The 27,436-nt window shown below is 51.7% G+C and overlaps 1 long non-coding RNA gene across 4 annotated transcripts; it reads right to left on the bottom strand.

Annotated features, from left to right (window-relative positions):
* LOC100405319 (uncharacterized) lies at positions 1–25,753 on the bottom strand. Of its 4 annotated transcripts, none has more exons than XR_013531471.1 (3): positions 25,641–25,753; positions 9,089–11,575; positions 1–8,639 (listed from the first exon to the last, which is right to left on the bottom strand). It is a non-coding gene; the product is annotated as an uncharacterized LOC100405319 (long non-coding RNA). The 4 variants fall into 4 exon arrangements; XR_013531470.1 differs by having other exon boundaries at positions 1–9,283; positions 9,551–11,575; XR_001909358.4 differs by having other exon boundaries at positions 1–9,781; positions 11,454–11,575.
* Positions 25,754–27,436: the final 1,683 nt, after the last annotated feature.

The following is a 27,436-nucleotide window of genomic DNA, read 5'->3' as shown; positions in this document are numbered from 1 at the left end:
CCAAGGACCAGGACTTTATTATTATCACAGAACACAGGAGAGACCACTTGGGTCTCAAGGAAGGCTTGCTTTTCCTCTTCTCCAGGGGAAGCTACGGCGAGGCAGCCCAGCAGCCAGGCTAGGCCAAATGGGGTTGGGGCCAAGAACACGATAGTTAAACCCACAAACACAGATTTGATTGGATCCCAGCTTTGCAACTTTTTAGCTGTGTGACCTTAGGTAAGTCTGTCAACCTCTCTCAGCCTTGGCTTTGTGGAGTGGAGTGAACAGCAGAGCCTGCTTCGCTGGGGTGTTATCAGGATGGATTGGACAAGGCCTGTGGAAGTGTTTAGCACAGCGCCTGGCAGATCGTGACCAGTTGCGGAGTGGAAGCTATCATGATTATTAGCAAATCTGATTTCTCCATGGTCAGGCCAGACCTGTCTCTCTGGATTAGGTAGAGGAAGTCTCATTTCATAAATGGCTTCAATGTGGCCTGTGAGAAACACAGCTTGGGACAGCTGTGGAAGCCGCCTGGTCCCTGGCAATGTGAGAGTCAGACCCTGTAATGAGGGTTCTGGGGCCTTGGCAACTACTGCCGTTTTCTACAACTCCGTGAAAAGCCCTAGCAAGAGTTTGGGGAAAGTTCTAATTTTGCACCTGGATCACGTTAGGTCTTTTGTCATTCAGTTAGCTAGAATTCTTTATAGGCATTCAGAGAGGCTGACTTTTAAAATTATTCGTGTATATTTTTAGAGATAGGGTTTGCCTCTATTGCCCAGGCTGGAGTGCAGTGGCTATTTACAGGCACAATCATAGCTCTCTGAAGCCAGGAACTCCCAAGCGGGGGGCAAAAGGAAGCTCAGTGTGTGTGTGTGTGTGTGTCCATATCTTGCAGCAAGATTAGAGATCACCACGTGCAGGGGAAAAGCTCTAGTGTTCCTGGGGTGGGTAGAGGCACCACAAGAGGGCGATCTGAGTTTTATCTTCTCTACCTTGAAAAATTTTTCATTTCTTCTCTGGCTGCATTCCAAATCGAATGAAGGCTTACGGTTTTTCACTTACCTAACTGACTGAATACACTTTAAAAAGGAAATCATGTGTGTTTACTAGTTTATCAGTCATGTGGAGGCAATATTGCGGCCCCTGTCGCAAGCAGCATTGGGAAGTGGGGTGAGGGTGTGGTGGAGACAAGAGGCATGCCTGATGGTGTCCCGGTTCAACCGCTGCTCATCTGGGTAGCCTTGGGCAAGTTTCCCAAGAGTACGGCAGTGCTGAAGTTCCCACATCCAGTCTCACAGGGATGTTATGAAATAGACATGATGGAAAGAAAAGCAATGCAAAGGTTGGGAACATGGTTCACAAGCCCTCTTACCTCCAGGGACAGCTTTCTTCTTGAACCCTCATCTCGTGCTCCAGCCAAGGCCCCATGGGGGGCAACTCTGGGCTGGGAAGGAGGCGAATCCAGCTGTGAAACCATGACCTCAAGAACAGTATTTCCAGGAATCCCCGTCTTAGCATCTAAGGGATTCCTGGGAAAACTGGACCGTGAGGACAAGGTGGGAGCGAATGGCCTTCAGCATCAAGGCCGCTGTGTCCCTAAGGACCAGCTGGAGTTCTCTTCTGCATCCAGTCCCATCTGTAGCAGCCAGTGTGGGTGCCAAACATCGCAGGTCGGGGCTCGTTGCTCTGGAGGGAGTAGTGACTGGAACTTCAATTGCCCTGGAAAGTACCAGAAACCCTCCGGCGCCCCTGCCCTCAGGACTGCCCACTGCTGTCTGCCTGGCTCGTGTGTATTCCCCAGTCTCCTGCCAGAGGAGTGAATTTAAAGCAAGCATTCACGTCCAAGCCTGGGTCTGGCACCTTCCGCTTTGATGATCTCCAGCAAGTCGCTTAACCTCTGAGCCTTGGCCTTCTTTAATGCTAAAATGCAAGAGTCTAGGACCTACTGGAGAGGTGAGATAAATAAAATTATGTGGGAGGGGGCAGGAGGAAGGAAGACCATGGGATTAATGGCAAGTGTGTGGGTCTGTCTTTGCTAAAAGTGACCTGAGATGTAAAGACAAGATGGGAGCAGGATTTAGAATGTTCTCTGCCTGCTTCCCTGTCCCAGTTCCATAATCATATGCAATGGGTAAAAACATGGATCCGAAGGCAGATCAGGGTACAGTCTCAGTTCAGCACAATCAATATGTGACTTTAGGTGAGCTACTTAAATGAGCCTCAGTTTTTCACATCTGTAAAATGGGGCTATAACACCACCCACTTCCCAAGCTTTTGGGGAGGTTAAATGAAACTGTGCTTGGCTCCATGGCTCTCCTCTGCTGCTCACTGCACTTCTGAAGCATGTGGAGAAGTCAGATATTTGTGAGGTGCCTGGACTGGTTTCAGCAATACCCCAGAGCCAAGGATAGAAGCACAGAGTGAAGACCCTGACTCAAAGGCCAGAACTTTTGTCTTCAGGGCTGAGAGGTTTTTAGGAATAGTTTGCAGAAATGTTGAATGAGTGTCAGCTGTGCATCAGCCACTATTAAGTGGCTCTCCAGGGCTCATTGCTGAGGATTCTGAAGTTGCATCTGAGAACATTTCAAGAATGGGTGCCTGGCCGGGTGTAGTTACTTCTGTCTGTAATCCCAGCACTTTGGGAGGCCAAGGAGGGCGGACCACCTGAGGTCAGGAGTTCAAGACCAGCCTGGCCAACATGGTGAAACCCCATCTTTACTAAAACTGCACAAATTAGCTGGGTGTGGTGGCGTGTACCTGTAATCCTAGCTACTTGGGATGCTGAGGCACGAGAATCACTTGACCCTGGGAGGAGGAGTTTGCAGCAAGCTGAGATCATGCCACTGCACTCCAGCCTGGGTGATGGAGTAAGATTGTGTCTCAGAAAAAAGAATGTATGACTTTACTGATTAGCTGTGTCTGCCATGGACTCAGAAAGAGAAAGCGGATGCAGGATGCTAGGGAAATGCTAACACTCACTGGGGTACACAGAGGAGCCAGGACACGTTGAGACTCAGTGAGGCGGATTGTGGAACCAGGGGAACCTGTGTCAAGGAACTTCCCCAGTATCACAAGTCGCTGACAGTATAGAGTCTGGAAACACTCTGTCCTTCCTGGGACAGCCCTACCCCCAGCCCCCCAGCACTTACCACCCCCAGGCCCCCAGCACTTACCACCCCCAGGCTGGTGGCTGCAGAACAACTTCTCTCTTCCTGAGCTACAGTGCTTCATCTCAGACTCCCAACTGACCAGAGATGCAGCACTGCACCTCAGGCTGGGAGACAGGGCCGTGCTGCTCCGCTCTGCTGGCCTGCGGTGGGACTCCAACCTGGCCAGGAGAAGGGGCATTAGAGGGGACCCAGGCTCCACCCCTCCAGCTCTGCTCAGGATGCTGCTGTAACTCCCCACAGCTGCGTTTCCTGTGCATGGCCTGCCATTTGAGTCCCTAGGACCAAACCCTGACCATCCTTTTCTTTTCAAGACAGCTTAATTTAGAAGGAGAACATTTAATCAGTACAATTAAGTGGGTTTTAATAGATTCAAACAATGCCACAATAGATTTCAGGTTATTTCACCACCCCCCAAAAAGAAGCCCCTTATCTTTAGACAACCCCTAGTCCTGGGCAGACCACTCTCCTTCTGTCTCTATAGATCTGTCTATTCTAATATTTCAACAAATGGAATTATTTATATATTTTTCTTTCTTTCTTTTTTTAGGCTAGTCAAATGAAGCAGTGGGAGTGGAGAAGGAACAAAGAAATCTGGTTGTGATCAATTAGTTGTAAACACCACTGCACTCGGACCAGCCACATGGAATTATTTAATATGTTAACCCACCTTTCAATGCCATGTCCCACCTTCATGCTGCATGCTTCATCCCAGCAAAACAGCATCATTCATGGTACTTCACTTTTTTTTTTTTAATTTTTTTTTTGAGATGGAGTTTCGCTCGTTACCCAGGCTGGAGTGCAATGGCACGATCTCGGCTCACGGCAACCTCCGCCTCCTGGATTCAAGCAATTCTCCTGCCTCAGCCTCCGGAGTAGCTGGGACTACAGGTGAACGCCACCACGCCCAGCTAATTTTTGCATTTTTAGTAGAGACGGGGTTTCATCATGTTGACCAGGATGGTCTCGATCTCTTGACCTTGTGATCCGTCCACCTCGGCCTCCCAAAGTGCTGGGATTATAGGCGTGAGCCACCGCTCCCGGCAAGTACTTAACATTTTATATCATTGAGCAATTGTCTCCAACCTAGCTTTCTTCTGCCACTCCTCCTCTCTTCCCAACCATCTTCCCATAATGATTTTTCAAAATGCAAATATGGTCATATTTTTCTCAAGCTTAATATCGCTAAGGGCTCCCCACTGCCCTCAGGCTAAATTCTGATGCCTTCACCAAAGCCTGCGAGGGCCTGCCGCCTCTGGCTCCAGTGGCTTCTTCCTCTTGGGCTACAGCTCGCAGATGTCCTTTCATTCTCCCAGGGAGCCCTGGCCCACCAACCTTGGGTTTCCCAGGGACTGTGCTGCTCCTTCTCACTCCCCCTGCACAGCTCCTCCTCCTGCGCTAGCTCTCTAATCAAGTGGACACTCTGGGAAACACTCCTTGACTTTTTTTCTTTGTGACAGAGTCTCCCTCTGTTGCCCAGGCTGGTGTGCAGTGGTGCACTCTTGGCTCACCGCAACCCCTGCCTCTCTGGTCCAAGCGATTCTCAGGCCTCAGTCTCCCAAGTAGCTGGGACTACAGGCACACGCCACCATGCCTGGCTAATTTTTGTATTTTTGATGGAGAGGAATTTTACCATATTGGCCAGGCTGGTCTAGAACTCCTGACATCAGGGGAATATGCCTGCCTTTGTCTTCCAAAGTGCTGGGATTACAGGCATGAGCCACCATGCCCAGTTCTTCCTTGACTTCTCTATCCATCAGCACCCTCTGCTCCATGTTCTCACCCATGCTGTGCCCTTTTTCTAACCCTTTACCATGCTGGTGATGTGGATTTCACTTACAACCACCTCCACCTGTGGACCGCATGGCTCACCTATGAGGGAAAGGGACCCTGTCAACTGTGCTCAGTACCGAAATCAGGGCCAGGTGGTGTGGACACCACATGAACCCAGGTTGAATGACTGAATCATATTTCCCAATTTCATTATCTCTAGTATCAGTGTTATCTGTGTGTGGGTCTGACCTGGCTAGATCTCCACTTCCTGAGGACAGTGCCCATGGCTTGTTAATTTAGGGGGCCCTGGGTCTTGCCCATGGCTTTGTACATGCTGATGGACCCAGGTAATGCCATTTGGTAGCTGACTGGATGACCATGTAGATAAATCATTTTATTTTCTGGGCCTGGCTTGGGTGGGAACTTTCAGATGAGCTGGCAAAGCCCTTTCTCACTCATCCTGCCTTGCCAAGATCTCAGGACACCCTGGAGGACCTTCTTGCATTGCTCAGTGGTCACCGTGGTGGCCTTGATGTTGGATGACATATATTTTCAGGAATGTCTGAAGCAGTGGGTAGCCTTTCCTCAGGGCTGAGAGAGAACAGAAAAAATATACCTCCTGAAAAAAACAAAAACAGAGCTGAGTTCACACCTGTAATCCTAACACTTTGGGAGGCTCAGGCAGGAGGATCGTTTGAGACTAGATAGAGTTCAAGACCAGCTTGGGCAACACAGAGAGCCCTTGTCTCTCTCTCTCTCTCTCTCTTTTTTTTTGTTTTTTAAGATAGGGTTTCACCATGTTGGTCAGGCTTGTCTTGAACTCCCAACCTCAGGTGATCCACCCACCTTGGCCTCCAAAGTGCTTGGATTACAGGTGTGAGCCACCACACCTGGATTTTTTTTTTTTTTTTTTTTTTTTCTGAGAGCCCTTGTCTCTTAAGGAAAAAAAAAAAAAGACTGTCTCTTACACCTCTATCAGAAATCTGAAGTCAGGCTCCACTCTGAGAAGAGTGGAAAGAGTGTTTTCCTCTGGTCTATCATGGTTGCAGGTCAGTTCTGACAGCCTATGGAGCGGACAGCCTCTGTCTAAGGTATTTCCAGCCAGAAAACTGCTTTCCTCTTCTGAGGAATTCTCTTGCAGGAACTCTTTTCAACTGCATTTGGCGGCTGGGCACAGTGGCTCACGCCTGTAATCCCAGCACTTTGGGAAGCCAAAATGGGTGGATCACTTGAGCCCAGGAATTCAAGACCAGCCTGGCAACACAATGAAATCCTGCCTCTATCAAAAAATTAGCCAGGCTCATAGACTTGTCTCTAAACAAATACATAAATAGATTTTTTTAAAAAACCTTGCATTTGGCTGGGGAGTGTTCCAACATTGGACTCCCTTGGTGGGGAGTCACAGACAACTGGTCTACTCCACTCTCCATGGCTCCCACTGGCCCTGGGAGAGAAGAGCTTAGCATGATCAGCAAGGAGATTTCAGTAGGAATCAAGCAGGGTTATCTTGAAAAAGAGATGATTTGCTGCCAAGAACTAAACTGACAAAGTGTGTCTTCTGCCTTTGCTTGGTGCCTGATTGTTTCCAAAGCCCTTCCACATAAACTACCTTTGGCTTCCCAAGTGCAGCAGGTGGGTGAGTGATTTTGGGGAGTTTGTGACCTCTGCTGGAAGACAGGACACAACAGAATGGAAAGCAAATTGACACGGAGCAACAGATCCATGCTGTTGCTCCGTGTCAATTTGCTTCAGTCCTATTTACTGTAGGGTAGGAAGCCTCAGCTTGGTGCTGTCATGTCTGTGACACCTTTCTAACTCTCGCTTATCACCCAGGCTTCAGGTCCAGGGCCTTGCAAGCCACACTGTCAGGTTCAAGTATAATAACATTGTTTCATTTTTATTGTATTTGTGGTTACCTTTATTTCCTAGTTATGTACAATGTTACAATTTTGTTTATACAGTAGCTATTTCTATGTATTAAAAAGGACTCATCCACCGATCATGATGGCTCATGCCTGTAATCCTAGGACTCTGGGAAGCTGTGGTGGGCAGATCACGAGGTTAGGAGATCGAAACCATCCTGGATAACATGGTGAAACCCCACCTCTACTAAAAAAAATTAGCTGAGCGTGGTGGCAGGTGCCTGTAATCCCTTTACTCAGGAGGCTGAGGCAGGAGAATCGTTTGAACCCAGGAGGTGGAGGTTGCAGTGAGCTGAGATTGCGCCATTGCACTCCAGCCTTGTGACAGAGCGACACTCCGTCTCAAAAAAAAAAGGAGGGGCTCATCTTACATTTTAAAATATTATAATTGCATACAGAAAAAAAATAAAATAAGGGGAATCTGAATGACTGATTTTAGGAAACAGTGTCTGATCCCATTTAATCATCAGAACAGCTGGTGCCCCTGTCAAGGAATGTTATTGCTTCTACATGGAGGACCAGGAAGGGAAGGGGATTGTTCTAGGGTCACCGGGCCTGAGCATGGACCAGGGGAATTGAAGGCCATTTCCACTCCAGGATGTCGGCCAAGATTACTCCAGCAAAGATAGCATCTCCCCTGGGTTTAGAAACAGGAACTAGATGGGAGGCAGCCCCACGCCTCTGTGGGAGAAACTAATGCAGGGACGAGGGCTGAAGCGCAGCCTCCGACCAGCGGAGGGTGTTTGCCTCCCTCTCCTCTGAGGCCCTTGAATCTGCTCACCCCTGGCTATCAGTGCCTCGTTCTGTTCCTTTGTGTCTGGAATAATCATAAAGATAGTGAATGTAATATGCATGGTCATTTGTGGAATTGTTTAGACCTGGATATTAAATGTTTTCACTGTGTAAGTCCCTATCCCCAAGGCTCCATGGGAAGGGAATTTTCCAAGGGTACAGAGCTGGGGACTCAGCTGGGGTTGCCAACCCAGGGCCCTCATGTTAACCTCTACGCTGGATGGCTCATGCCCTGACCGGTTTGCTAGACCTTTGGTTTGGGAGCAGGGTCTAATCATTTCACCTGTCTATTCAGCGCAGGGCTTCTTCTATGTCCCAAGGGGAAGTGGGTCTGAGAGCCACACCATCCTTGACCTGGAGGACCTCAGTCGGGTGGAGTAGAAGGAAAATGCCTGGCAAGGTGAATAGGGGCAGACCCAAGTGGGGGGGGAGAGGGGAGGGGCACTCAAGAAAGGACAGCCAAGCACACTTAGAGGACAAAAAGGTTCTCCTCCCAACCAGGGAAGCTAAGAAGGCTTCCTGGAGGAGGAGTCAGTGCAGCTGTGCTGAGGGGAGGGGCAGAGGGGCTGGAAGGGAGGTGCTTCTCCTGGCTCCAGGAGCTCTTCCCTTGAGTCTTGCATACTTAGCACTTGTCCCAACCCCTGCCTCCATCACATGAGGGCCTCACTGAGAAGAGGGGTCTATGGCTGCGCCCCTCCATTCCACTTACCCCACCAAAGGCTCCCTCCTACTCTGGATTCCAAGGTTGAGAGACACCGCTTGGGAGTCCTGGGTTCCACTTCTCACCAGGCCCTTCTCTTTGTGGCTCTATTTCCCCTTCTGTGAAAGGCAACGTTGAACCAGGTGGCCTCAGTTTTACCTGGTGGCTCTGGGTACTGGCTGCTGACAGCTTGTGGGTAGATGGACTGTTTCTGCCTCTGTGCTCCCCATGTCTTCAGGAACTGTTGCTGGTCTGGGGGGAACCTCTGTCTTCTGTCAGGAGGCTTAGGGAAGCGTGGGTGAGCTGGGCAGGAGAAAATAAACAGTGGCTGTCTGGGTTTTCTCTCGGGACCTGAGCCAGGAGGCCTCCCTGGGCTCCTTCCCTTATATGGCCAGGGTGATCTGGGCTGGGAGCCGGCCGCAGTGCTCCCCCACCCTCCACTGCCACTCCGAGGGCTGGGGGCCACTGCTGGTCACCCAGGACTCTGCTGCTGAAGAGGCCAGAGCAGGGCTGAAGGTGGAGGGCAGGCCCCAGCATAAGCGCCAGGAATTGCCTGGACAACCTGGGCAACTGGGAAGGATTTATGTTGAGTTAAGAGATGGGGGAGAGGAACACCCGGAGAAGAGGGGACCTACCCCATCCTGACTTAAACCCCAGCTCATGATGTGATCCTAACCAAGCCCTTTCCCTCTCCGGGCTTCTGTGTCTCCCTCTGTCCAATGAGGATGTGAAAAATAAGAATTAATTCTCACAGTCACTCTGTGAGGTGGCAGCTTGTGTATCCTCATTTCGCAGAAGGCAAAACTGGCTTGGAGAGGCTAAGTTATCTGACAGCAGCTTTCCAGCTGAAAGGGAGCAAGGCAGGATTTGAACTCGTGTCTGACATCAAGGTCTGTGTTCTGGATTGGCTGGTTGTCAAGGCTCCCACTCCAGTCACTTCCACGTGCCTTATGGAAAAGGGATTCTGTGAAGCTGCACCCCTGGAAGACCAGAGAGGCCCCAGTGCCCAATGACCCAGCCTGAAGGAGGCTGTTCTATGAAGGAAGGGGAACACCCTGGTGTTCCTGGCACATCACACAGGGTGCGGCACAGGCTCAGGCTCTCAGAAAGGGATATTGTGGAATCATCAAGTAAAGAAGTTTTGGGAGTCACAGCCATCCCCTCACTCCCAGCCACATTCTGAGGATGGAATGAAACAAGGGATGAGAACGCACCGAGATGCCACCTTTAAGACCGCATTGTCTGTCCACAAGCTCCTTCTTCCTACGGAAGCATCCCCTGTATCTCATCTCCAGGTCAGTGTCTTCTGAGCTGACCACTCCCCGCTCAGCCCAGCTGCAGGACTAAGAGATGAAGTGGATCTGCTCAAGGACAGGGCTCTGGGCTCTGGTTGGAGCCTCAGGCTGGGCCCAAGTCCCAGACAGCAGCAATGGCCATAGGAGAGGCTGTCAGAGAGGAGGGGGAGAGGGGAGGAAGGAGTGGGCCTGGGAACAGCTCGGAAATGTGCCTCACAAAAGCACTAACATCCTGTGTGCTGTTGAGTTAGCCCTGGAACCTCCCTCACCCCATCCATCACTGTGGCATCCTCTCGGACCCAGACCCCCTTCCTGAGGCCCATGGTGGGGTGAGGGAGCCAAGAACCGACTGTCAGTGTGTCTGAGAGATCCCAGCTGGCAGTTCCGCAGGCCTGGTTAGTGTCAGAGCCGGACAGTTGGGGGGAGGAGGCGCCTGCAGCCCTCCTAATCCAATTTGTTTAGACCCAGTCTCTGTGGCTCATTTGCTAGTGAGGGAGGACCGGGTGTGCACTGTGCCGGGGCACACGTTTGCACATGTGTGGGGCATGGAGGGGTGAACAGGTGGACCTTGTTATGTAAGACAGGCCTGGGCCTTGTCCCACATCCCAGTGTCAGCTCCTTTCCTGGAAACCTGCCTCCTCCTCCCTTCTCCTCTGCTCACCTCCAAATCTTCCTGCACTTTTTCCATCCACATGAGAGCTGGTGCCAGAATTCCCCTTTGCAACTGACTGTACGTGCAATTCTGAGTGAATGCTTTCACCTCCCCAGGCCTCAGTTTCTCCTCTTGTCTTATGGAACTGGCACCTAACCCTATGAGTTCCACCGTAAGCATGAAAGTATCTTTATTTATTTATTTATTTTTGAGATGGAGTTTCGCTCTTGTTACCCAGGCTGGAGTGCAATGGCGCGATCTCGGCTCACCGCAACCTCCGCCTCCTGGGTTCAGGCAATTCTCCTGCCTCAACCTCCTGAGTAGCTGGGACTACAGGCATACGCCACCATGCCCAGCTAATTTTTTTTTTTTTTGTATTTTTAGTAGAGATGGGGTTTCACCATGTTGACCAGGATGGTCTTGATCTCTTGACCTCGTAATCCACCTGCCTCAGCCTCCCAAAGTGCTGGGATTGCAGGCGTGAGCCACCGTGACCGGCCTGAAAGTATCTTTAAACATTGACAAGTGTAGGAATAATGTGATGAATGGTAAAAACTGCTCCATTTTCCTGAGTTTCACAATGTGCCAAGGGCTGCAGCTGGGGATGCCAGCCCAATCTCACAAACCCTCTCAAAGCCCTGAGAGTTGGCTCTTTATCACTAGGCTCAGGGAGGTTGATTGACTCCTCCAAGATCACATAGCCCCAGGTCTTCCTGCTTCTGAAGCTGAACTCTGTTTACTCCTTTCTAGGGAGGATGACTATTATTCTCCACATTTCTCTCCAGTCTGTTATTCACTGAATCAAGTTGAATAACAGAGGCTTTATGTCCACATCACATGGGCTTTGCATTGCCATTTTGTAAGGAGGATGGGGTAGACTGGATTCTTGGCTCCTGGTTGGATTTCCCTGCTTTGGTTCAACTTCTTTTTACCTACAACCCAGACCCTAACAGGCCCGAACTGCCTGCACTGCCACCAATCAGTGGGGGCCTTCCTTTACCAAGGCCCATGCTGCTTCTCATCATCCTGAGGCCTGCTTTCTTGGTCGTTCTGAGGTTAGGGTGGGGAGTTTATTCTGAGGGACTCAGGTTACTCCAGGAGCTGCCTGCAGGTGGGCTGGGGTGGGGAGCGAATGTGGGTACTGGAAGGGTGGAGGTGGGGTGGGCTCACAGTTCTGTCTCCAAGCTGGCTGCTGCTGGCCCTCCTCTTGTCCCAGGAGGCTGCTTCTCCTGAGTTCTTGCTTCTCCAACAACAGTGTGGCAGCGGTGGCTTTCACCAGCTAGTGCCCTTGCCTGAAAGAAGCAAAGATCCCACCTGTCAGAAGGACACCGGGATGCCTTACAGGTACGGTTGTGGCCTTTGAAGGTCCTGACCAGGCTGCCAGGCTCTGAGGGATGGAGGATGGGCCTGGGCTACCTCTAGGTATTCAGAAGTCTTGGGCTGAACCTACTGAGATCTTCCCTTGGTCCCTGAGCAGCCATTATTCCTTCTTGGCCTGCCTGGCTTTTTTTTTTTGTGTGAGATGGAGTTTTGCTCTGTCACCCAGGCTGAGTGCAGTGGCCTCGGCTCACTGCAACCTCTGCCTCCTGGGTTTAAGCAATTCTTCTGCCTCAGCCTCCTGAATAGCTGGGATTACATGCCCGGCTAATGTTTGTATTTTTAGTAGAGATGGGGTTCACCATGTTGGTTAGACTGGTCTTGATCTTCTGACTTAGTGATCTGCCTGCCTCAGCCTCCCAAAGTGCTGGGATTACAGGTGTGAGCCACCGCGCCCGGCCCTGCCTGGCTTTTAAGGGAGAACTTCTGAGAAACTCCAAGCTCCAAGAGTAGGAGGGGCCACCTTCCCTTCTCAGCACACCTAGGCCCCTTAACAAAAGAACTGTCCTGAAAGAAATTTCCCAGAGGCCCTTCTGACCAATGCCCCCACCTCAGCCTCACACATAAGAAAGGAGCCATGTAGGGCTAAATTAAAACCTAGGGTTAACATGATGACCAAGACCAAAGGGACAGGCTCATGGCTGTCTTTGACCCCTTCCATGTACGTAAAGCTTCCAGCCTGCAAAACGCTCCCTCCCATAACTCAAGGCACGCTCACTGACAGCACCAGAGGTAGGAATAATTTTTCCCCTTTCTGAAGTTCCAAGAGCCTGTGGGATTTGCCCAGGGTCACCTGGGGAACAGCATGAGAGGACTTGAACCCAGGCTCTTCATGCTCAATCCAGCTTTCTTCTGGGCATGGGCAGTGGCTGGCTGGATGACCACAAGTCAAAGCTATCATCGCCACGGTCATTGCAAAAGCCCCTGTGCCCTTTCCTGGTCTTGCTCATTTCTAAGAAACATGAGGGTCTGGGAATGGGCCACATCTGGGAGCCAGATGGCACCTTAGTGGGGAGAGGGCTGAGGCAGGGGCTCCAGGCAAGCTCACAAACCTGTGCTCACACCCAGTTCTTTCTACAGGGACTCTTTGCCCACAGTTCCCCTTCCTCAGCTTGCTCACGCCTGTGTACTTGTTATAGTCCTTGCTCTCCTTGGGCTCCAGGGCCCTAGGGTTTCTACCATATTCTGGAAAGAAAAGACACAGGGCTTGCAGTCATGCAGACCCATGTTTGAATCTTGCCACTAGCACTTCCTAGCTGTGTGATCTAAAGCTGGTGTCTTCACCTCCATGAGCCTGTTTCCGACCTCACAGGCTTGTTTGTGAAGGTCAAATGAGGCAGATGTCAAGTGCGAGCATATTTCCAGGCACATCATAAGCCCATGATAAATGGCTGCCATTTCTATTATTAGCATGGGGCTGGGCCGCAGTGAAGCCCAGCCTTGGGAGGAAGAGCAGAAGCCGGGAGAGAGCAAAGGTCGGAAGAAGCATCTGGGGAAGCTGTGGGAGCCCCTGACTGGCCCCTTCCATGTCCCCTTTGTCGCACAGCTTCCCCAGGCCTCTGTTCCCAGAGTGCCCTCCAGCCCCCTTGACAACCCAGATGAGTTCACCAGCCTCACACGCTCCCCACTTCCTCCCCAGGGAGGGTTGCTCCGGGGAGTTTTGAGCAAGCCCTGGGAACGCAGTTTGAAGCAGAAACAAGAGCATTGCAGGGAAAAGGGAAGAGACGGGGTGGGGGGGAAACATGACCTGCCCAGCCTAGAATCCCAAGCCTTGCCTCGAGCGCTCAGGCCCTGGGGCACATGGGGAATAGCCACCAGGATCCCTGTGAATCCCTGTCACTTGGCCCTTTAGTGAGGGCAGAAACTGGGAAAAGAGTGACAAAGGTAAAAGCCGTCACCTGTGCACCAGGCACGCTGGGACGAGCTGTAATGAGAGCTAACATGTCATTGGGTGCTTTTGATGCACCCCACACTTGCCAAGTGCTTTATTTTACAAGGCTTTTCTCATCTGATCTTCAAAGTAACTTATGAGTTAGGTACCATTCGTTTTTTTTTATCTTTGAAGTGAGAGGGTCTCATTCTCCAGGATCTTGCTTTCCAGGGCAACCTGTTGCCCAGGCTCGAGTGCAGTGGTGCAATCAGCTCACTGTAATCTTGAGCTCCTGGCTCAAGTGATCCTCCCGCCTCAGCCTCCTGAGTAGCTGGGCCCACAGGCACATGCCACCATGCCCAACTAATTTTTTATTTTTAAATTTTTTGTAGAGATGGAGTCTTGCTATATTGCCCAGGCTGGTCTTGAACTCCTGGCTTCAAGTGATCCTCTTGCCTTGTCCTCCCAAAGCACTGGTATTACAGGTATAAGCCACTGTGCCTGGCTGAATTAGGTGCCATTCTTTTAATTTTTCTTTTCTTTACTCATAGATCCTTGTTTTGAATAATTAGGTACCATTCTTACCTCCGCTTTACTGGGGCTCCAGAGGTCACAGCACTCCCTCCCGATTACACAGCTAGTAAGGACTGGCTCCAGGCAGCCCCACATGCATTCTCACAGCTCCCTTGTAAGACCAGCTACTCATCACATCATTTTTACAGAGTGATAACTGGAGTCAGTATCTCTTGGCAAGATTTAGGTGTGTGTTAGTCTTTGTGGAGAGGGGTTTGTTAACAGAGAAAGCATTGTCAGTATAAGTGAATACCATCTGAGCCCTGAAACGCCATTTGTTGCCGGAAGCAAGAGGGCTTCTCCTTTTGGTGGTGTTCTGCCTCTTGCCCGTATTTCTTCCCTCTGTGCTGTTTGTTAAAAGAAATCCACATCATGTTAAAGGTATTGGTTCTTGGCAGGTTGCAGTGGCTCCCACTTGTAATCCCAACACTTTGGGAGGCTGAGGCGAGTGGATCACCTGAGGTCAGGAGTTCAAGACCAGCCTGGGCAATATGGTGAAACCCCATCTCTACTAAAAGTACAAAAATTCGCTGGGTGTGGCAGCGCGTGCCTGTAATCCCAGCTACTGGGGAGGCTGAGGCAGGAGAATTGCTTGAACCTGGGAGACAGAAGTTGCAGTGAGCCGAGATCGCCCCACTGCAAAACAGCCTGGGTGACAAAATGAGACTGTCTTAAAAAAAAAAAAAAGGCATTATTCCCCCTTTGTCCTGTAAACTTTGCAAAAACAGGGGACCTCCAGGATTCCAGGAGCTTTGTTGGGACTGGGCAATGCTTTCTAGATAATACAAATGTTGGTTTCTTCTGGAATGTGTTGGGTGGGAGGAGGAGCAGGCTAGGTAATAGGTTTTCTATAGATACGCTGTGTAATTGCGACAAGGGTCTTCCCCTCTCTGGGCCTCAAGGGCTCGCATCTACATGATGTGGTGGAGACAGGACTGGACTCTGGAGTGTCCAGAGTCCATCTAGATCAGACATGGAGGGGTAGTGTGACCCCACCCCATTCCCCAGTGTGATTGTGGGTGTGAATGCAGGTGAATGGTCTGCATAGATCTCCATGGAGCGAGAGAGAAATTGGTGCTTGAAGGGATGAGGATGGAGCTCCTTCACTGCCTCCCACTCCCTTGCCCTCATCCTACCCTTCGTTGCTCAGCCCAAAGTAGGCCCCAGTGACCTGGACCAAGTGGATTTTCTGTACTTGAAGTCTTGGAACTTAGTGCTGGAGGCACCCTAGTCTTTCACCCATTGTTCAGATGAGGAAACTGAGGCATGCAGAGGAGAAGCAAGGAACTCAAAGTGATGCAGCCAGTCACAGGTCCAGCTGGGACTCCGGCAAATGTCCTGACCTCTTCTGCTCACTAGGGATCTTGATCGGTCAGATATTAAACAAAGGGGCCACGGGAGGAAGGTGGGAGAGAAGAGAGCCTTTAAGTTCCTTTTGCTTTGAAGATGGAATAATCATGACTTCCTTCTCCAAATAGCTTTTGGGCCTTCCTAGAACCAGATGGCGGATGTTTGCAATTTATGTTGTAAATAGTGTTTAAGAAGGGGTGGGGGTGCAGCTGTGTTACTTTTTTCCACCACCAGAAATGAGATCTGAGGGAGAGACGTGGGGGAGGGAAGCTAACTATGAAAAGATTTCGGGAGAAGGAAGAAGTGAGGCGGAAGGAAGAGAGAACAGCAATTCAAGGTGGGAGCATAGGGGGAGAAAAGGGAAGAGAGATGGTTGGATGAGACTGAGAGCAAGACAGAGAGGAAGAGAAAAGGAAGGGAGATAGCGATGGGAGGAGAAGGAGGAGGAAGAAAGATGGGAAGGGGCTCCCAGGGTGCAGGCGCAGAGATGCCCCATCTTGAGTTCAGGAGCAAACACTTGAGTTTTCTAAAAATAGCTCAGTCTTTCCCCCAGCGGGGCTGGCAGCAGGGACCAAGAGAGGCACGCTTGCCCTTTTATGGTAAGAAAAAGTCCAGATCCTCAGAGGGGGAGCTGGGCTGGAGCCTGTAGTTCTGGATGAAGTCCAGCCCCAGGGTCTGGGGTGGGACAGGGTAGAATGTGGGGAAGACTTGGTGGGATTTCCTGGCCTGGGTGGCCCTACCTTTGGGGAAGATAGGGTTGAGGTAGGTGTCAGCAGAGGCTTCCCAGGAAAGCACTAGGGTCCTGGTAGATCCTTAGTGTTATGGCAGAAGCGCTCCTAGAGACATCTGGTCCACCCTGTGTGTCTTTTTTTTTCAAGACACACTCTCACTCTGTCCTACAGGCTGGAGTACAGTGGCAGGATCTTGGCTCACTGCAATCTCTGCCTCCCAGGTTCAGGCGATTCTCCTGTCTCAGCCTCCTGAGTAGCTGGGACTGCTGGTGCCCACCACCAAGCCTGGCTAAGTTTTGTATTTTTAGTAAAGACAGGTTTTCATCATATCGGTCAGGCTGGTCTTGAACTTCTGATTTCAGGTGGTCCACCTGCCTTGACCTCCCAAAGTGCTGGGATTACAGGCATGAGCCATCATGCCTGGCCATCTGTTTTATAGAAGAAGAAACTGAGTCCCAGCCAGGGGAAGAGATTGTAGCTCCCTGTGTGGGAGTTTAATCCGCCAAGCTAAATCAATGCTGGGGTCCACACGAGGACAGCTTATATGCCTGTTATTCTGGAAAGCAGCGTGGTGAGTGGCAAGAGCACTGGCCTGGGAGTCAGAAAATCCAAGGCCCATTCCTAGTTTGCTGTGTGACCTTGAGCCATCTGTGGACCCTCTCTGGGGGTGATCTTAAGGGTTTTCTTAGCTTTTTGTCTCTCTGGGAATTTCACAGCTATAAAGCAAAGCTTGGGCCAGGAATAGAATCAAGGGTTTCCCTTCCCACCTCAGGCTCTTTCCTCTGCAAGAGGCCAACAGCATTGGGGAACATCTCTGGCCACTGAAAGGGAACTCCTGGACAGAACAGTCAGAACTCAAGATAGGCTGCCGTCCTCTAACTATGTCTTGGAGATAGTTGCATCCTGCCAGGGCACCTGCCTCTCCTCTGTCCCCTGCCCTTGGCTGTGAAAAGTGTACCATAGTCTCTATCTTTGGCTAGAAGGCAGAGAAGAAGCAAAGGATGTGGTCACCGGCAGCACGATTTTGGGAGCATTGCTCCCTGACATTGGGCCTCAGTCTCTGCATCTATAACATGAGGAGATAGGCCTTGATGCTATTTAAGGTCCCTCAGCTCTGAAAGGACTATGATGCAATGGGTATGGGATTCAACACTGGGAATATTTATGAAGCATCTACCAGGGGCGCCAGAGGGAATGAGATGGATATTGTAAGACCCTGAGCTCTGCAGTCCATGTGAGGTGGGGGCGCATTGCCTGAGATTCTTGGAAGCCCCATTCCCAAGATCCTTCTGTCTTTATTCTAGACACCCCTGGGCTAACTCCTGAACCCAGCTTGAACCCAGGCCCTGGCAGCTCTGGTCTTGAGTGTCTAGGGAGGCATGCCTGCCCAGGCAGTGTAGTTGCCCACTGCTCCAGGACCCTCACAGGCCTGGCCATGCCCTTGACTCCTCCATCCTCTCCCACACTGCTGTCCACCGCTCCAAGCCCTGTCTGGTGGGCCTCCTAATCTACCCCACACCCTCCGTCTCTCCATGCTCTTTCTGTGACTCAGCCCAAGAGGATGCTTGCTTTCCTTTCCCAGCCTCCTATGACCGCCACCCTCCTCCAACTAACTACTGAGGGAAAGGATGGAACAGAAGAGAAATGGGAAAAAAATAAAGCATTGTGGTTCTCAATTTGAAGCTTTCCTGTGACCCTCCTGGAATTTCCATGCAGACTCTGTAGAGCGTGTGAACAGGGCTCCCAGGAACCCTGGCCCCCTTCGTCTCATTCCTGCTGGGCGGAAGGCCATCAGCTGAATGCTCCCTGGGGACCTCCATCTCACAACCAGGATCCAAGTCCCTTTGGTCAGGCCTAGTGTCCCCTGGGAAAGCAGGAGGCAGCAGCAGAAAGGAAGTGGGAGGTAGGAGGTGGGAGGTCCAAGAGGCCCCTGTGCAATGTGAGGGCAGAACTGATGTCATGTCTGGCTGGGACTGTGACATCCAGGCTGCAGGAAGGCTCCACTCATGATTGTCTCAAAGCAGCTAGAGCTGGCAAGTGAGATCTGAGGCTGGTGGTAGGGAAGTCCATGATGCCCAACCTCTTCTGATGTTTGGCTTCTCTTTATGGTGTCCCTACTAAGCTCACACACCTCTGGTGATGAGGAGCTCACTACAGATGTTCCTTAACTTATGATGGCACTAAATCCTGATAAGTTTATTGTAAATGAAAAATATTGTAAGTTGAATGTGTTTTTTTATGTTTATTTTTTGAGACAGAGGCTGGGGTGCAGTGGTGCCATCTCAGTTCACTGCAACCTCTGCCTCTCAGGTTCAAGTGATTTTCATGTCTCAGCCTCCTCAACAGCTGGGATTATAGGCACCCACCACCACATCTGGCCAATTTTTGTATTTTTTTAGTAGAGATGGATTTTTGCCATGTTGGTTAGGCTGGTCTCGAACTGCTGACCTCAAACTCCTGAACTCCTCAATTCCTGTACTGCTTGCCTCAGCCTCCCAAAGTGCTGGGATTACAGGTGTGAGCCACAGCGAGTTGATCTGAAGCTCTGGAGAGGTCTGAAGATGGTGTCTGCAGCCCTCGGGCTTACTACCCCTCCTAGTCCCACCTGAGCTCTCCTCTCTTCATTGCCTGACATCTGAGAGTTGCCCATAATCCAAATTCCTAGGTCTCTGCCCTGAACTGGGGTTCTTGGTTGATGGTGTTTTGGGGAGGGGGAAAAATAGGCTAAAGAAAGGGACTCCCTCCCAGGGACAGAGAGATACCAAGGAGGACTTTTCCTAAGCTCTGAAGCTTTGATTCCTGTTGTCAAAGCCACCACACAATCTAGACCTTCCCTGTTTTGCCAACTTCCAGCCTTGCTGAACTTCAGACCAACTCTTGGTTCCAGCCAACTGGGCTTCTCTGCTGTTCTCCAAAAATGCCTCTGCAGTCCTGCTTCGATAGCTTTGTACACAGAGCTTTCCACCTGGAATGCTGTCTTCTCTGTCTGTCCAGGGCACGCCCCCAGCTCCACAGAAGTTCCCTCTCTGAGAATCCAGGTGTCTGCTGTCACACATGGAATGACCTCATCTGTCCTCTTTGTCCCAAACCATGAAACCTCACAGCCTGAGGCCCCAGAGGAGCGAGGCATTTACCCAGGTGTGCTGGCTGCAGAGCCATTCCTGGTTCTAGCTGGCCTCTTTCTCCTTCTCTCTGTCTTGCTCAGCTCATCTGGGCAGATGCTCTTAGACTCATCAGGGTTGTTGGATCACATGCCTGGTGGCTGGCATGCTTTGGGCAGGCTGACTGGGCACCTCTGAGCCTGGCAGCCCAGCCAGGGCTGGGCATTCCAGGTGTCATAGCCTCTGTGGATGCCATCTCTAGGCCAGCAGGCAACCTCTCTCTAGACACTTCACCCCTGTCATTGCTTCCCTGGAGGGGGAGGAGAAGGATAGTATGTGGCAGCAGAGCAGTTTTGAACTTTCATTTTTTTTTTTTTTTTTTTTTTTGAGATAGAGTTGCACTCTGTCACCCATGCTGGAGTGCAGTGGCATGATCTTGGCTCACCGCAACTTCTGCCTCCTGGGTTCAAGCGATTATCCTGCTTCAGCCTCCCGAGTAGCTGGGACTACAGTGTGTGCCATCATGCCCAGCTAATTTTTTGTATTTTTAGAAGAGACAGGGTTTCACCATGCTGACCAGGCTGATCTCGAACTCCTGAGCTCAGGCAATTTGCCTACCTTGGCCTCCCAAAGTGCTAGGATTACAGGTGTGAGCCACTGTGCCTGGCCCAGAGGAGGAATCTTTAAGGAGGGGGCTTAGGCTTGTGGCTGGCTGGGGGTTCTTGGGGAGGAGCCATGGTGGGCTGGCTTTCTCCAGTCTGGGCCTAACTGACTGCCATTTCCTCAAACCTCAGGTGGGCTGTGCAGAGCATGGGGCAGCCCAAGACTGACGAGGCCCTCAAAGTTGCTCAGCCCACCCTACAGAGTGCTTCTGGATAAGAAGGACTGTTTTGCCAGGGTCTGCATTGTTTTCTTTTTTTTGAGACGGAGTTTCGCTCATGTTACCCAGGCTGGAGTGCAATGGCACAATCTCGGCTCACTGCAACCTCCGCCTCCTGGGTTCAAGCAATTCTCCTGCCTCAGCCTCCTGAGTAGCTGGGATTACAGGCACGCGCCACCATGCCCACCTAATTTTTTGTATTTTTAGTAGAGACAGGGTTTCACCGTGTTGACCAGGATGGTCTCGATCTCTTGACCTCGTGATCCACCCGCCTCGGCCTCCCAAAGTGCTGGGATTATAGGTGTGAGCCACCACGCCTGGCCCAGGGTCTGCATTTTTGAGCCTGAGCAGGGGTAGGGGAGTTGAAGAGTCTATCTCTTCCCTATTGCAATCATGCCTAGTCTGGAAGGGGGCTTCGGACTTCCAATGGCCTCCTCCCTCAAATGCCAAAGGCCCTACTAGGCAGGTCAGAACCAGAGCTAGTTCAGCTTCACAGACCCACTGTGGGTGGTCCGAGAGTACAACAGTTAAACACATAATTTTAGAACTAGTCAGAACTGGGTTTGAGTCCTGGCTTGGCCTCGTACAGGCTGTATGACTTTGGGCAAATGACTAAACCTCTCTGAGCCTTTGTGTGCCTAGAGAGATAATGGTATTTGCCTCAGAGTGCTGGGTAAAGGGCCAGGTACTTGAAAGGGCTTGATATATGGCAGGTGTTATTTTGAAGGAATAAGGGCAGTTAATCCCCCAAAGTCCAAAGAGGTGATACCCCGAAGAGCATCTCTTTGCACTGTGAAGATGCTGCCTTTAATAATCATATTTTGGCAGTTACTATTATTATTAAAATTTAATTTAAAAACTTATAGTAGAGACAGAGTCTCCTTATGGTGACCTTCAGGCTGGTCTCAAAATACTGGGTTCAAGGGATCCTTCTGCCTTGGCCTCCCAAAGTGCTCAGATTACAAGTATGAGCCACCATGCCTGGCCTTAGCAGCTATTTTTTACTGAGTACTTAATATGTGTCAGTCACTGTTCCAAGGGCTTCATGAGTTTTAATTAATTTAATGAGTTAATCCAGACAACTCAATAGATCAATGAGACAGTACTCTTGTCACCTCTATATTACAGATGAGGTCACTGAGGCATACAGCACCTATGTAAGTCACCCAAAGTCCTATTGCTGCTATAATGCAGATCTAGGACTCAAACCCAGCTGCCTGGCTCACATCTGGCACCTTTAGCTACCAGCCTACTACATCTGAGCCTGCTCCAGCCCTGCTCCAGACCCACCTAGTCCCCTCGTCACTTGGGCACAGGGATCCACTCCATATCTGAAAGCACCCTGGCTTCGGAGTCAGCCTCAGTTTCCTCATGTGAACAAAAGGGGGCCTGAAGGAGTCAACCTCTGTGGGCCATGAGAGTGGGTAATTCACACTGTGCATTAAGGCATATTTCAAACTGGAGTAAAGGTTTCTGGTGGTGAAGTGTTGCTGCCAACAGCTTCTTTTGCAAGTGGGCAGGGGGCTGGCCGGGGCTCTCGCAATGTGTGGTGAAGCCCCGTGAGGCTTGTCTAGACAAGCTGTTAGCAGGCAGCAGCCACCTTGGGCTCTTTCCCCCAAATTCCTGCAACTCACCCTCCCAGGCGACCTCTGATTGGATCCTGGCCACTGCATACTGCTGAGCTGGGGGAGGACCACATAGGCAGTGCTCATTCCCATTCCAGGGCCTTTGTAAGTATCCTGATGACAGTATTCTGCAACTTGTGCATGGAGGGCAAAGTTCTAGACACCCTCGTGCACAGGTGTACAGCAGCCTATAGAAGACAAAGCTATGTTTTTATTTCCATGTCTTCCTTACATTTTTTACTATATGAATTTGATACATGCAAAACAAAGTGTGCAACCCACATGCTTTAAGAAATCTGATGACTTCAAGTGTGGTCAAGGGGATGGGGACGCTCACATACTGCTGATGGGAGCGTAACCTGGTTCAGCCACTTTGGAAAGCAATCTTGTGCTCTCCTGTAAAGCTGACAGGCCTGCACCCCAGGACCCAGAACCCCTTCTAGGTATAAGCTACAGAGAGACTCTGGCTTATGGGTAGCAGGAGATGTGGAGAAAAATGGTCATTGCAACGATTCCGAACAACCTTTGTCACAGTTCTTTGAACCACCCCACGGCGCTGAACCCCTGGGACAGTTTAGTTGGAAAATTGCAGGAAGAGGCCATGCCCAGGCACAGCTCAGCAATGAGGACCTCAGAGATTACCTCCCTGAACCCCTCAGGCTCACCCAGGAGTCAGACACAGCCACTTGAGTCAGTGATGATGTATGGTATGGGGCCTGGATCTTTCTGTTCCTCAAGGATAGGTGTTGGCTGGGAGTGGTAACTGATGCCTGTAATCCTAGCACTTTGAGAGGCTGAGGATAGAGAATTGCTTGAGCCCAGGAGTTTGAGACCAGCCTGGACAACAGGGCGAAACCCCATCTCTATTAAAAAAATACAAAAAATTAGCCAGGCATGGTGGCACACACCTGTAATCCCAGCTACTTGGGAGGCTGAGGTGGAAGGATCACTTAAGCCTGGGAGGTGGCGTTTGCAGTGAGCTGAGAAGCATCACTGCACTCTAGCCTGGGTAACAGAGTGAAACCTCATCTCAAAAAAAAAAAAAAGAATAGGTGTCAGTGTCACTTTTCCTCAGAACTGGCCAGGCTGGGAAGGGGCTGATTTTGCCCAAAGGGCTGTGGTGTGGCTCCGAGGGACCAATGCGGGGCAGCAACAGGGTTGAAGGGAGAGGAGCGGCCTCAGAGCTCGAAGATGGGCTCAGGCTCCCGCAGGGCCTCCTTCCTGGCCTCCGTCTCCTCTGCGACGTGGGATTCTTCATCACCGCCCTCATAGGTGTCACGGTGGGCAGCCCAAGGGTGTGCGTTCTGCAGATGCGTAGACTGGGTTGAAATCCCCTTTGCCACTTATTAGTTGTGTGACATTGTGTGAGCTGCAGTGGTTTCCTTCTCTAGAAAGTGAGAGTGATGGAATGACGCTGATTCCTGCCTCACAGGAATCCCCAGGACAGTGAAATGATAATGCAAGCTGTTCAGCACAGAATCTGACTCCCGGGACGTCGACCACACATATTCTGCCCGTTCCGTGAGGTCCGTCGGAGGGTTCTCAGGAAGTCTTGAGATAGCTAAAAGGCAGGGCAGGAGGTGGGAGACTTCTAGGGGAGCTGGCACACACAACTTAAAACTCATGAGCTGTGTGACCTCAGGCAAGCTGCCTAACCTTTCTTTGCCTCAGGTACCTCATCTGTGGAGTGAGGATAATAATTGCCCCTTTCTCACTGGCTCTTGTGAGGATTGAATGAACAAGTTCATGTGAAGATCTTAGGTAATGCCTGGACCTCATGAGAACTCCACAAATGATGTAACCTAATTCTCCTGATTTGTACCACCTTATGGAATCCCTGGCTGGGCAGAGAGGCAGGTTCTGTTCCAGCGCTGCCATCAGCTCGCTGAATAACCTAAAGTGGTGCTTTCTCTCTGTGGTTCCATTGCCTCGGCTGTTTGTAAGAGTCCTAAGCTGCCCTATGGCCTGGCATTCCCCAAACTTCCATGAACATAGGAATTCATGGGGATCTTGTAATGCAGATTCGTAGGCCCCAACCGGGGTCTCCTTTCAGCAGGTGAGTGCGTAGTGGTTCAGATACATTGCCCCCACAATGCCTTAGAAAGGCAGGAAAGGAGACCTCAGATAGTCCTTCAGGCATCTCAAGCAGGTCACTTTCCTGTGTCCTGCAGCCTCTGACTTCCAATTCCTCCTGCCTCTTTCCAGAGCCTGTTGTCTCTACAGCAACTCTGGGCATCCCCTGGCTGGGTCTCATTCCCACTTCACCCCCAACATAGCTCAGGGCATCTTGCCCGCAGGAGGTGCGGTCTCTGACTTCGATGTAACATCGACCCCATTCATCCTGCTTTATCTGTCTACATCCCTCATCCTCATGACAGCCCCACAAGCTCAGAACTGTACCCATTTTACGGAGGAGGAAGCTGAGGCTCAAGTGGCAAGCAGCGTGCCCAGGGTTACTTGTCCGGTAAGTAAACAAGCCCAGAATTGGACCCAGGCAGTTGAATTCAGAGCCTCCTTCTGAACCATGTTGGCCTTGGGCCTTGTGTGACAAGAAGCGGGAAGGTGAGGGCACCAGACAGAGGCCGGCGCTAGAGGAATGTGTTCTGTTCTGGGCTCCAGAGGTGGCCAGAGTGTGTTTAGAGGAGATATTTGAAAACCGTTTTCCTAGCCAGGAGCCCCAAGCTCTTGGAACTGCAAAATCGAAGCCCATACAATACAGAAGAAGCACTACCTATGTAGAAGCCAGGGAGACTGCCCCAGACTCCGGCGCCGTGGTGAAGCTCGGGCTGATAGCATGTTAACTCTGCCCACCACTTCATCCCCCGAAGCTCTCTGCTGTCTTTTCCATCCCTTTCCTACTTCCATGTTCTGCACTCCTGTGTGGCTGAATCCAGAGATCAGCCCTCTCCCCACCAGAGGCTGGTTGCAGCCAAGCTCATCTGGAGGCCTCGAGGCACCGCCTGGCCAAGCCTGCAGTCACAGAACCTTCAGCTACCCTCACTCGGGCTCAGCCCCCGAAAGCTCCCACAGGGCTTCATCTGCTTGGACTCCAAGCTTGTGGTCAAAGGGCAGACTCGGCTCAGAGACCTCCTGGGAGAACTTCCCAATACTGGCTGTCCCTCAGGCACAAACAACTCAGAAGCCACATCTGCAGAGGGACCATTTTGTCCAATGGTCTTGCTATCCAGATGGGGAAAATGTGGCCCAGAGAGGGGAGGGGCCAGCTCCAGGCCACACAGCCAGGCACTGAGAGCAGAGCTGGGGCTGGAGCCTAAGCGCATGGGTCTCCTCTCACTAGCATCCCTTCCCACTGCTCCACGTGGTCAGCACCCCAGCTTCCCAGGACCTCTGCCCGCCTGCAAGAGCTGGAGCGTACATTGCCTTGTCCCCAGCTTTGTTTCTTGAAACCACTATATGAAAACCGTTTTCCTAGCCAGGAGCCCCAAGCTCTTGGAACTGCAAAATCGAAGCCCCATACAATACAGAAGAAGCACTGCCTATGTAGAAGCCAGGGAGACTGCCCCAGACTCGGGCGCTGTGGTGAAGCTCGGGCTGATAGGATGTTAACTCTGTCTGCTCCCTCTGCCCCTTCTTCCCCCCATTACCTATAGCAACAAGGAATCCTAGAAGCCACCAGGACCACAGAATTAGAGGCAATCAGCTAGACGCATGCTTAGAGATAATCGAGTCCAGCTCTGTACAGATGGGGAAACTGAGACCCAGAGAATCTGTCGAGAAAGGCACAAAGCCACTTAGCAAAAGAGCAAGACCCCCAGATGCAGCATCCCCCCCTGGGGAAATGTCCCAGCAGCCCCCATCCACGGATCCCAGGCCTGCCGCTGGTGCTTACCTTTCCTGGGGTCTGGTCCAGGTGTGGCTCCTTGGGGCCTGGAGATGGGAGCCAGCCTGTGTGGGGAGTGGCTGAGGGTGTCACTGCTTCTCAACTAATTTGACCTAGACTCTGGAGCCCCTCACTGCCACAGGGCATTTTTAAGCAGCTGGCACTGAGCCCCCCTCCCCTTAGTCCCTTGCCTGCGGCTCCCTGGCCACAGAGGCCACTCTGCCTTTTACCTTATATGAGCTAGAGAGGCGAGCCCCGTGTTGGGGCAAGGCGGGTGCTGAGCCCTCCCAGGGCCCCCCATTGGCCCAGGCACCCCCCACGTGACTACCTCGCCTTGACCTGCCCCCGGTGCTGAATGTTGCTTTTACCCCCTAAGGAAGGAGTGGTTGACAATTTTCATATTTCTTCTAAATTTGGAGATTTCAGACAATGCTGGGAGGCTTGGCTCCAGCCGCCAGAGGCCCATGTGGAAGTCATTAAGCCCATGAAGGGGGGCAGGGGGAGAGAAGGAGGCAAGGAGAGGAGGAGGAGGAGAAGGAAGAGGAGGAGGAGGAGGAAGGGGGTGGGGAGCAGAGTTCTGAGGGTTGCCAGTTGTCAGCCTGGGAACAAGAGCAAACTCCCTGGGAGAAAGCTGTGTGAGAATTTCCTTCCTCTCCCTCAGCCCCTGCGTCCCGGGACTGCAGTGGGAGTTTTGAGACTTTCTGGGAACCTCCTGTGGGGGAGACACCAGTCGTGACTCCTGGAATCTGAGTGATGGGAATGGGAGGGGACAGGAGAATATGGGGAAGGAGAGCCCGGACCCTGGGAATCCATCCCCGTCCTCACGCAGCAAATGAGACCTGGGCCTGCCAGGGAAGATCCTGACCTAGCCACCTGGCAGGGTCACCACAGGGCAGGGGCTTGAATCTGGAACATCCCTCATGGGGCTCTGTTTTCCCTGAGAAATGCCCGTCCCCTGCCGCAGGCCCTCTTTCTCCGTTGGCTCTGCCGTCTTGACCTCCCACAGATTCCTTCCGGTTTCATGCCTCAGGGCTTTTGCACTTGCATTTCTCACTGCCAAAAATGCCTCCTTCTTCCCGGAGCTTCTCATGGCTGCTCCCTCCCCAATCCTGCCCCCCCCCCACCCCCCGGCTCAGAAGTCCTGGCCCCTGGGTATTCCGTCGCACCCTCTGCTGGCTTCCCTCTCAGGACTCGCCACGCGTGTGCCCATCTTGCACATCCACGGTTCTAGTTTCCTGCTGGCTAGCTCTCTCATGAGAGTGTGGCTTTGCCCGGCAGGCTCTGTGTCCCCAGGCTTCCTACAGTGTCTGTGAAAATGTCAGAAAAGACAAATGGAGCGATTACGTGAACCAGGCCTCAGCTGCCAGCCTAGGAGTATCTTGCTGGAGGCCCAGGGAGGGCTCCTCCCAGGGGCCAGTGGGGCCGCCACCAGTCTTGCCCTCTGTGGCTCACAGCTTCCCTTCTGCTGCCGGGCCTGCTGCACCCCAGCTGTCTCTGTTCACAACCTCATTCACTGTTCCTCAGACCCCAGCCTGGGTGGGCCTGCCACCCTGTCTCTCCTCCTTCCAGGCCACAGGCTGTGGTCTGCCCATCACCAACCCCGGGCAGCACAGGGGCTCATGACATCCTGAGTGGGGCTGGTTAAGGGCCCGAGGGGGTGGGGTGCCGAATCAGACACTGCCCCTGACCTTCAGAGGCTCCCAGTTCAACAGGAGGATTAAAAATGCCACAGCCTTACCCCTCCACCCTCCCTCCCTCCTTCAGAGGAGAGATTTCTTGGTGTTGAGAGGCTGGTGGGCTTCTTC

The sequence above is a fragment of the Callithrix jacchus genome, chromosome 2, assembly GCF_049354715.1.
Source record: "Callithrix jacchus isolate 240 chromosome 2, calJac240_pri, whole genome shotgun sequence".
Lineage (NCBI taxonomy): Eukaryota > Metazoa > Chordata > Mammalia > Primates > Cebidae > Callithrix > Callithrix jacchus.
This window is presented reverse-complemented; position numbering and strand designations above follow the sequence as displayed.